Raw genomic sequence first — 11976 nt, 5'->3', positions numbered from 1 at the left:
GGTCATTTAAAAATCAGTCCAGAGGTGTTCAACTGGGATTAGGACTTGGCTTTATGCAGACCAGTCAAGTTCTTCCACACTGACTGAATTAGTCATTTCGGTTTGAACCTTGCCTTATACACAAAGGCATTGTCATCTTACAATTGAAGAGGCTCCTGTCCAAACTGTTGCTATAAAATTAGAAGCACACAATTCCCTATAATATCATTTTATGCTTAAACATTAAGATTGTTCTAATGGAAATTACTAAAGTAGTCAAACCTGTTCATTAGAAGGGAGCAAATACTGGCAATAGTGTATCATGTAAAAAAAATCAACTTTGATTTACAAGTATTTTTGTTAACCCTTTTCAATCATTTAGCAAACCATTTTATAACTTTGATGGTTTGTCATGTGCTGGGACATAAAATAAAAAAAAAAGCTAATGATACATTTCAGAAACATAAAATTCCATTATATCTTTCTTTACTTGGGCTATTTTATTATATGAACTGATGACCTTACAAAATTTAAAAGAATATCTCTAGAAATGCATTTGTCACTCCGACTGACCATAAAACTGGGGGAGTTCCACTAAATCAGGGCACATGACAAGCTGCTAGAGGGTTTGATTTCTTCTACCCGTCTCAAAGCGATTACAATCCAAATATTTAATCCCATTATTTAGAGATAATTAGTAATCTCTAACCTTTTCATTAAAGTGCACAGTTTTCCTAATTTTTTTCTTATATAAAAACATCTATTGTGATAAGCATTGTGCTGTAACTCACAAAATCAGACCACTAAAAACTGGCACTTTGAATATGTAATGTCCAATGAGTGTACTGGTCATTTGCCCAATTTCAGATATCAAAAGACATGTGCTATGCAGGACATTTTTGACCACACCCAGGTTTGAGCTGGTTTGCCTGTACCACCTGGGTTCTTCAAAATTCTGCTATCATTACCTCACCTTAAGTTGTACCAAACCTGTATTCATTTTTTTCTGTGTGATAAAAACAATATACACAAATATTTTGGGAAATTATCTTAACAAAAAGTTTCTGGCCCCCAATGACTTCCATAGCCTTTTTATTTATTAATTTTTATTTCCCAAGATGTGTCCAGCAACTGGCTTCCAACATTCTTTAAAATAACTATTTCAAAAATAATTTAGATAATGTTCAACAGAAGAAAGACTTCATGCAGGTTTTGAACAGAGAATGATCAAATGATGACAGAATTGTGACGATTGTCTTGCTGAGTTTAGTTCTAACTCTAACCAAACACGGCTCTAACCAAAAGCTAATCATAATGCTCCAAACTATTTGTAAATTAGACACAGTCATGTTTGATTAGGGTTAGAATCATATTTGGTTTGGCCAAGAGGACCCCATGTTCCTTATGAAAATTTATAATGGTTTTACAATGAAAAAAATATATAAGTATTGTAGTTATTTTTTGGTAACTATCAATTAACTATGTGGGTACCAATTTGGCCCCATGTGGGCTCCCTATATGGGACTGATTGTGTTTGCCCATGCCAAACCCATATGGTTTATGAAACCGGGCCCCATATGTGTTTCCCAGTTTTGAACCCATATAGACGTTAACTATGTGGGTACTACCTTGGCCCCATGTAGGCAGACTGAATGGGACTGATTGAGTTTGCCCATGCCAAACCCATTTGGTTTATCAAACCGGGCCCCATATGTGTTTCCCCGTTTTGAAACCATATAGACGTTAACTATCTGGGTACTACCTTGGCCCCATGTAGGCAGACTGAATGGGACTGATTGAGTTTGCCCATGCCAAACCCATTTGGTTTATCAAACCGGGCCCCATATGTGTTTCCCCATTCTGAACCCATATAGACGTTAACTATCTGGGTACTACCTTGGCCCCATGTAGGCAGCCTGTATGGGATTGATTGAGTTTGCCCATGCCAAACCCATATGGGTTATCAAAGTGGGCCCCATATGTGTTTCCCCGTTTTGAACCCATATAGATGGTAACTATCTGGGTACTACATTGGCCCCATCTAGGCAGCATGTATGGGATTGATTGAGTTTGCCCATGCCAAACCCATTTGGTTTATCAAACCGGGCCCCATATGTGTTTCCCCATTCTGAACCCATATAGACGTTAACTATCTGGGTACTACCTTGGCCCCATGTAGGCAGCCTATATGGGATTGTTTGAGTTTACCCATGCCAAACCAATATGGTTTATCAAAGCGGGCCCCGTATGTGTTTCCCCATTCTGAACCCATATAGACGTTAACTATCTGGGTACTACATTGGCCCCATGTAGGCAGCCTATATGGGATTGATTGAGTTTACCCATGCCAAACCCATATGGTTTATCAACGTGGGCCCCATATGTGTTTCCCTGTTTTGAACCCATATAGATGGTAACTATGTGGGTACTACATTGGCCCCATCTAGGCAGCCTGTATGGGATTGATTGAGTTTGCCCATGCCAAACCCATATGGGTTATCAAAGTGGGCCCCATATGTGTTTCCCCGTTTTGAACCCATATAGATGGTAACTATCTGGGTACTACATTGGCCCCATCTAGGCAGCCTGTATGGGATTGATTGAGTTTGCCCATGCCAAACCCATATGGGTTATCAAAGTGGGCCCCATATGTGTTTCCCCATTTTGAACCCATATAGATGGTAACTATCTGGGCACTACATTGGCCCCATCTAGGCAGCATGTATGGGATTGATTGAGTTTGCCCATGCCAAACCCATTTGGTTTATCAAACTGGGCCCCATATGTGTTTCCCCATTCTGAACCCATATAGACGTTAACTATCTGGGTACTACCTTGGCCCCATGTAGGCAGCCTATATGGGATTGCTTGAGTTTACCCATGCCAAACCAATATGGTTTATCAAAGCGGGCCCCGTATGTGTTTCCCCATTCTTAAACCATATAGACGGTAACTATATGGGTACTACCTTGGCCCCATGTAGGCAGACTGTATGGGATTGATTGAGTTTGCCCATGCCAAACCCATATGGTTTATCAAAGCGGGCCCCATATGTGTTTCCCCATTCTGAACCCATATAGACGTTAACTATCTGGGTACTACATTGGCCCCATGTAGGCAGCCTGTATGGGATTGATTGAGTTTGCCCATGCCAAACCCATATGGTTTATCAAAGCGGGCCCCATATGTGTTTCCCCATTCTGAACCCATATAGACGTTAACTATCTGGGTACTACATTGGCCCCATGTAGGCAGACTGTATGGGATTGATTGAGTTTGCCCATGCCAAACCCATATGGTTTATCAAATTGGGCCCCATATGTGTTTCCACGTTCTGAACCCATATAGACGTTAACTATCTGAGTACTACCTTGGCCCCATGTAGGCAGACTGTATGGGATTGATTGAGTTTGCCCATGCCAAACCCATATGGTTTATCAAACCGGGTCCCATATGTGTTTCCCCATTCTGAACCCATATAGACGTTAACTATCTGGGTACTACCTTGGCCCCATGTAGGCAGCCTATATGGGATTGATTGAGTTTACCCATGCCAAACCCATATGGTTTATCAAAGTGGGCCCCATATGTGTTTCCCTGTTTTGAACCCATATAGATGGTAACTATGTGGGTACTACATTGGCCCCATCTAGGCAGCCTGTATGGGATTGATTGAGTTTGCCCATGCCAAACCCATATGGGTTATCAAAGTGGGCCCCATATGTGTTTCCCCATTTTGAACCCATATAGATGGTAACTATCTGGGCACTACATTGGCCCCATCTAGGCAGCATGTATGGGATTGATTGAGTTTGCCCATGCCAAACCCATATGGTTTATCAAAGCGGGCCCCATATGTGTTTCCCTATTCTGAGCCCATATAGACGGTAACTATCTGGGTACTACATTGGCCCCATGTAGGCAGCCTGTATGGGATTGATTGAGTTTGCCCATGCCAAACCCATTTGGTTTATCAAACCGGGCCCCATATGTGTTTCCCCATTCTGAGCCCATATAGACGGTAACTATCTGGGTACTACATTGGCCCCATGTAGGCAGCATGTATGGGATTGATTGAGTTTGCCCATGCCAAACCCATATGGTTTATCAAACCGGGCCCCATATGTGTTTCCCCATTCTGAAACCATATAGACGTTAACTATCTGGGTACTACATTGGCCCCATGTAGGCAGCCTATATGGGATTGATTGAGTTTACCCATGCCAAACCCATATGGTTTATCAACGTGGGCCCCATATGTGTTTCCCTGTTTTGAACCCATATAGATGGTAACTATGTGGGTACTACATTGGCCCCATCTAGGCAGCCTGTATGGGATTGATTGAGTTTGCCCATGCCAAACCCATATGGTTTATCAAAGCGGGCCCCGTATGTGTTTCCCCATTCTGAACCCATATAGACGTTAACTATCTGGGTACTACATTGGCCCCATGTAGGCAGCCTATATGGGATTGATTGAGTTTACCCATGCCAAACCCATATGGTTTATCAACGTGTGCCCCATATGTGTTTCCCTGTTTTGAACCCATATAGATGGTAACTATGTGGGTACTACATTGGCCCCATCTAGGCAGCCTGTATGGGATTGATTGAGTTTGCCCATGCCAAACCCATATGGGTTATCAAAGTGGGCCCCATATGTGTTTCCCCGTTTTGAACCCATATAGATGGTAACTATCTGGGTACTACATTGGCCCCATCTAGGCAGCCTGTATGGGATTGATTGAGTTTGCCCATGCCAAACCCATATGGGTTATCAAAGTGGGCCCCATATGTGTTTCCCCGTTTTGAACCCATATAGATGGTAACTATCTGGGTACTACATTGGCCCCATCTAGGCAGCATGTATGGAATTGATTGAGTTTGCCCATGCCAAACCCATTTGGTTTATCAAACCGGGCCCCATATGTGTTTCCCCATTCTGAACCCATATAGACGTTAACTATCTGGGTACTACCTTGGCCCCATGTAGGCAGCCTATATGGGATTGTTTGAGTTTACCCATGCCAAACCAATATGGTTTATCAAAGCGGGCCCCGTATGTGTTTCCCCATTCTTAAACCATATAGACGGTAACTATCAACCCAGTCTCATATAAAAACGTACCCTGACTACGTTGGTCCAAAGTGCAAAACGTAGAGGGGTTACAATAACGGCCCTTGAATTGTATGACTGTTACGTTTTTTTTGCCTATTCTTTTCCTATTGTTTTACGTCCAAGTCACGTGACTTTCAAGATTCCGACCGTGAGAACAAAAAACATGGCGGACATTTCTCTCATTTTTAGTGAAAAACTCAATATTTAGAATTAGTTTCTGCATAAAAATAAGTTTTGGTTACATTTCTAGCGAGAAATATATATATTAGTTTCATAATATTCACTCAGTCAATGTACACAATCACTCGCTTGCTCGTTGTTGTGAAGATTTTTCAGATCTCGCCAGAATAATGTGAAACTGCAACGTTTTGGTTGCTATGGACGCTGCTATCGGTGGATGGATGGATGGATGGATGGATGGATGGTCTCACTCCCAACTGGTAAAGTCTAGAAGGGATACAGCTAAGGCTACTGGGCATGCGCACATCAGTCTAACGTTATTTTTGTCACACTGTACAACAATAATACTTTTTTTGTATTATAGTAAGGGCTAAGTTTAGGGTTGGGGTAGGTGTAGACGTTAATAAAACACAATCTAATAGGTAGAACAATTAATTTCATTGTTAGTTTCCGGTCTGAGCTGTATACCCTCTAGCCACAACCCTCCCAACTAGTCATATATTGACGCTTGGTCAGGAACCCTCGGCGTCACTTATTGACGAACAGGGTACCCCTTCAGCGTCACATTTAGACGTGCAGGGATTCCCTATAGAATCTGTACCGGAGCCTGAGGCGTTGAAATTTGACGTGTTCAGCGGTGACTTTAACAACGCTCCATAGCGCGAGCAACACCAGTATCCTAAGCACTTTAGGTGTTTTCTAGTTTTTATCGGAGGTTTATTGATATTGATAAGCGTACTGTGTGTAATGTGCTGTGATTTTGTTTGGTTAATCAATGATTAATCAGCGCAATGCGATTAATAATAATAATCATTATTATTTAATTATTTGTTTGTTTGTTTATTGGTTGGTTGATTGATTGATTATTTATATTGTATTTTTATTTATTTATTAATAAATCAATCAATCTGTGGAGCTGACGTCATTGTATGGCACGATCACAAGATCCATTGCGATTTTCCACTCGGTAAGTAGAACAGTTAATTCATATAGATGTGAACAATTTCTTACATTTTCGGTACAAAAAGTCGTTTTCAGGTCAAGAAATTGTGTTTAGAACCTTTAGAAGTGCAAGGTAGTAGTTTCGTGATGCAGTAAATGACAGCAGACATTATAAAAATATAATTAGCTGCACCATATGTGTAGTATGCTAGAAAGTTAGCTAATTAAATTCAAGTTTGTTTATTTTTTTCCACATATAATAATGCAAGGTAATATGATAGGAGATTGCATGATTTTTATTATGTGTTTTCATATTACAGTAGCTCACAACACTTCAGCCAATTATAAATGTTGAGATGAGGAACAGTGTTGCCAGATTGGTTTGTTTTCCAGTAATTGTTAGAAATCCACACAAAATTATATAGTAAAAACACAAATCTTAACAATGGTACACAATACAAATGTATTCATAGCTACGACAATACTGTGGCTTATCACAATTATTTAATATGTCTTTATAAAGCAAATTAAGTGTTCTTTTCTAAAGAAGGTTACTTTGTTTCGACATTGTAAACTGTTTTCCATGTCTGTCATTTGGCATAACAGAGTTATCAAAGTTTCACCTGTCCAAGCCCATTTTATCCCATGTAGTACAACTCAAAACCAGTCAAAAACTGCCTAATCTGCCAACACTGATGAAAAAATAACTGGTAAAATTGTAAGAAATTCTGAATTCTGATTTTTTTCTCTTACCAGGTCCTTCACATTTACCAGCTTTTCACTTCTCCTTTATTTAACACGACCCACACACAGACACACACACACACACACACACACACACACACACACACACACACACACAAACAAACCAAAGGCACTTTTAAGAGCAACGTCCATTTTGTTAACCTGTAGTTGTCTCTCTGTAGCTCACTCACTCTTTCTCTCTCTCTGTCTGTTTACATCTGTAGTTGTCATATCTGTCCATCTTTGTTGTGAGTCTTTCTGTCTGTCTGTTTGTGTTTCTGCCCATCACCATGAGTGATTCAGAACTCCAAGAACAGTTTATGAAGCTGGATAACCTGGTTGATCATCATGAACTCAGCGATGAGCTCCAGAGTCTTGATGACTTGCTTGGTGAGCTGCAGAAACAGGAGGAAGCAGCACCAGTAAAGACACCTGAACCAAGGGTGCATTGGAGAAAAAGAGACATTGATGGAACCATTGTCTATGCAAGACCAAGGTCAAGCAGGAATCAGTCAAATAAAGGTCAGTATAATTGTAGATTCAATATATTAAATATCTACATTGTTTAGGCACTTATGAATGTATCAGACAAGGAATATGTCAGAGAAACAATCAAACCAGAACTGCTCACTTGATATTTGACATGAAAATAAATTGATTACATACAGTGTTTGTGTAAAGCAGTATAAACTACACTAAATTATTGGTCTTTGTTTGAAGCAGTTTGTTCTGAGTGTCTTGTCAGTGGCCAACCAGCTTGTTTCTTTTTAAATGATCTGCTTTTACAGCAAGCAGTCTTATTTGCTTTTATCATCTATGACAACTTATAGACAGAAAACTGCAAGTAATTGGACTGTCCACATGTGGGTTTGGGAAATAAATGTCTGCTAGTCCTTTTCTCTAGCTAAACGCTAAACAGTGAGCTTATGCCATTTCATAATAAGGGAGGTAAATTTGTGCTACTAAGCTTGGGACAAGTTGAAAATGTTATAAAGGTTGTTTTTTGTTGTTTTTATCTGGTACAGCTGATCACGTTCGGAAAACTGATCGTCCCATCAATGCTCCTGACACCAACTGTGAGGTGACCTTTGCTCCAGAGACTGTTGGTGTGTACTTTTTTTGTGTAAATTACATTTTCAAAATCCAAAGGCACTCCAAGCAGTACACTTTAATATATGTGTTGTTTTTAAATATTCCGTACTATTTTAACAGAGTGTTTTCTGCAAGATCTCCAGCACTCACTGAGCGATACCTCAGATGATGAGGCATCACCTCCTGGAAACTCAAGAGATGCTCTCCTAGCTTCCTCAAACTGGAGCATACGACAAAGTCTCTTTGCAGAGAGGTGGAGGGCAGAGAGACCCCGTCTGGTGAACGCAGCTGTGGCACAAGAAAATGTGGCAACACACATCTGCCAACAGTGTGAGAGCAATCCAGCTGCTGTCCGTTGTCGTGACTGTCGACCACGCCCCTTCTTCTGTGCTGATTGTGATGTCCGCATGCACACCAGGCATGTTCTCCATAACCGAGATGCCATGACTGCTGGATTCTACCAGCCATTGCCTCCAACAACTTTTGTTGTAGGTAAGGCTCTTTCCCATTGTGGTAAGTCCTGGTTTATGACTGTACAACATAAACATCATTCTGAGAATCGTTAGGCCTCATAAGCTTAACTATTTAAATAATGCCTTTTTGTTTCGTATTGTTTGATATTGAATTTATGAGGACATTCCGTGTCAGTCAGCTTTTTGAGCAACTCTTGCATACTTTTTCAGCAATGTTCTTCATTACCATTGAAGCATTACAATGTATTACTCAGTCAATACAAATGATCTTAATTCACATGTTTGATCTTTTCCAGTACGGCTTGTACCTGTGGAGATTTCTGACAATATTTGCAGTTGTTCACCAGAGTCATTGAGGGTCAGCCCAGGGAAGAATGTTGCTGTGATCACAATGAATGGTAAGGGTGTAAAGATAAGTGCTATTATATGGTAAAAGAGTTGGGCTTGTAACCCGAAGGTCGCCGGTTCGATTCCCGCACCGGCAGGAATTAAAGGTGGGGATTGTGAATGAACAGTGCTCTTTCCACCTTCAATACCATGACTGAGGTGCCCTTAAGCAAGGCACCGAACCCCAAATTGCTCCCTGGGCGCTGGAGCAATGGCTGCCCACTGTTCTGGTGTGTGTTCACAGTGTGTGTGTGTGTGTGTGTGTGTGTGTGTGTGTGTGTGTGTGTGTGTGTGTGTGTCTTTGTTCACTTCTCACTGCTGTGTGTGTGCACTTGGATGGGTTAAATGCAGAGGACCAATTTTGAGTATGGGTCACCATACTTGACAATATGTCATGACTTTCACTTTCATAAACATCTATACATGCTCTTCTCTCATAGGGGAGCACAGGTCTGTTTGTAAAATATACACACTTTTGAGTAATGTTCAAAAAGTAAATGAAATTATGTAAAAAATATTTTAAGAATCCAAACCCTGATTAATCACATAAGGTTTACATTAAAGTGGATTTGTTTTTGATTTTTCCAGGACGATATGATCTAAGCATGCCTGAGTTGAGAGGCATACCAAGCCACTTGGAGTGGGCGACCTAAATCGAAGGTATTACTGACCTGCGACCCTTCACTTCACAATTTGACAATCCACAATTTATGCCACAGATGTCTTTTTTTTTTTTTCATTTTAAGAAATGAAGATGGCAGCACCAGGACTGTCCTGGCAAGCATTTTTAAGAATGCTGTGTCCGCTTTGGTCATGTGAGTATTGAATTTATTTATCCTATAGTGTTGTTTACTCTTGTATTGTGGGTTGAAAAGCTGTTTGATGCTAATGTATTTGTCGTACATTATTATCCGTTTTTTCCCCTTACTTCTAATAGACTGGCAAGATCTCCACAGACGGTTTTCAGAAGTTTTTTTGAGTGGGAGGCTGTGCGATATGAGGTGGACGAAATCTGCAAGGAAGAGCCCTTCATCTGTCCTGCGTGCACCCCAGATATGCTGGCAGTTTCAGTAGATGGAAACCTGAAGCATTACCGTTTCAAGAATGCAGCTAGGTACTCCCAACTGTGTATAATGTCACACTGTTGAAACAATATTAATAAGAAAAAATAGCTCTTTAATGTGCACCAAGTAAAATTATATTACAGCTACAACAGATTATTATTATTATTGTTTTTTTTTGTTTGGTTTTTTTTTAGATCTGAGGAACAGGCCATCTTTGAAGACGTCTTTATAGCTAAGGATGAAGATGTGACAAGATTTGTGGACTATATTCACAAGACATCCAAACATGTAAAATTGTAGATGATTAGACTACATACAGGACTACATTTATCTTCTACTCAAGAGTTTGTTTAGAAGAGTCTTGTTTTTCTTCAACCCTTTTCCATATTATAGGTCAGTGGAAGAGGTGTTTGTGGAGGGGAGTGGTCAGCAGCCAGAGAGACCTCCCAAAGATCTGCCAGCAAGGTAGATGAGGAGGGACTGGAGCTTGCGGTGTGTCGGCATGGAGTGCTGCTCTGTGCTTTAAATATGTACAGGGGGGGAATTTTTGCATATCCCCTGTACCTACAAGAAAAGCTGGCCAGTAGGCAAATCACTTTTTTTTGTATGGATGTGACCTGCAAATATTGGCCCTACCTCCAAAGAGTTGCAAAAAGCTGCCCAGAGCTCCAGCACCTTCTTAACATGAAGCCCTTCCTTTCAGTTTTCCATGCCAAAGCCCATGATTTTAAATGCGAGGTAGGTGAACTTTGCTATGTGATTATCAAAACTGGGCATCTGCAAATGAATGTAAAAACTTTCTCAGCATTATTTACATTATTTTTTTATTACTACTAATCAGGTGAAATGGAGTGGGGCGTATCAGGATGGGGCTGGTTTAACACTAGGGGAGGAGGTGGAACAGTGCAACTGCAATGCTTTTCTCTCCAGGATTGCAGTGACCACAAAACACATGTCCAAAGCAGGTAAAATGACCACATACAGTACTTCACTAGTTACATCATTACATAATAAGTAGGGGGAATATAGTAACATGATATTTTCTGTGTTTGCAGGACGCACAGACATGCTGACTCTCATGGCCATGCGCTGGAATCAGCAAAAGTTCGACAATTTGGCCACCGCACTGACCCATCGATATCAGAAGGTAATGACATCAGTGGAATTTGTTTTAGATGTTCAGTAATGTATGTTATTAGTGTTTGAAGCTGTGCATTAAACATTTGGTACTTGTTTTTGTACTATCTGTGATTATTTGTCATTGCAGACCACAAAAGCTCTACAAAGCCAGGTGCAAAACTTAGAGTCCATGAAAGTCGAACTGGCAGTGATAGAGAGCCAATTGGAAAGATTGAGTCAATGATGTAAAGGAGTGGGCAGACGGTGAGGAAATGGCCAGTATTTATATATTTCTAGTAATAGGTTTAGTCCTGAATAATTGTAATTGTTACTGTTATTGTAATTTTGTGCCACATATTTTTTCTCAGCAACAACAACAACCACAAATGATGTTGATGCCTTGGCCAGCCGAATTGAGGTGCTGGTGGCAAGTATCAAGAGGCGTTCCCAGCATCTCTATAAAGATACAGATGGCAACAAAGGTCGTGCCAGGATCCGCCGCAAGATCAGGGAGGAGAAGGGGATTCTGACATCAGTTGTAGAGAAATACAACAGAATGGTTCCAAACACAGACACTCTGTGCTTAGAAACCATTTTGTCTGGTGAGACAGCTTGGCCATGGCAGCTGCCACACAGTGGTATGTACACAATTCGTATACATACATATTTTTACACTTACACACATTACCCACAATGCCTTAAATGTCAGTTTGTCATAATTTTTTCTCATGCATTCTAGACTCTGTTGACCTAAGGACAAAAAGAAAGGCATTCGACATCATCATGTCAGTTAGGCGACTTCAGGAGGAGCAGAAGATTCTTGTTGCAGAGATGGACCACCAGTGGAAATATCTTTCAACTCGTGCTGAGACCCTCAG

Source organism: Garra rufa, chromosome 6 (assembly GCF_049309525.1).
Source record: "Garra rufa chromosome 6, GarRuf1.0, whole genome shotgun sequence".
NCBI lineage: Eukaryota > Metazoa > Chordata > Actinopteri > Cypriniformes > Cyprinidae > Garra > Garra rufa.
Note: the sequence above shows the minus strand (reverse complement) of the source record.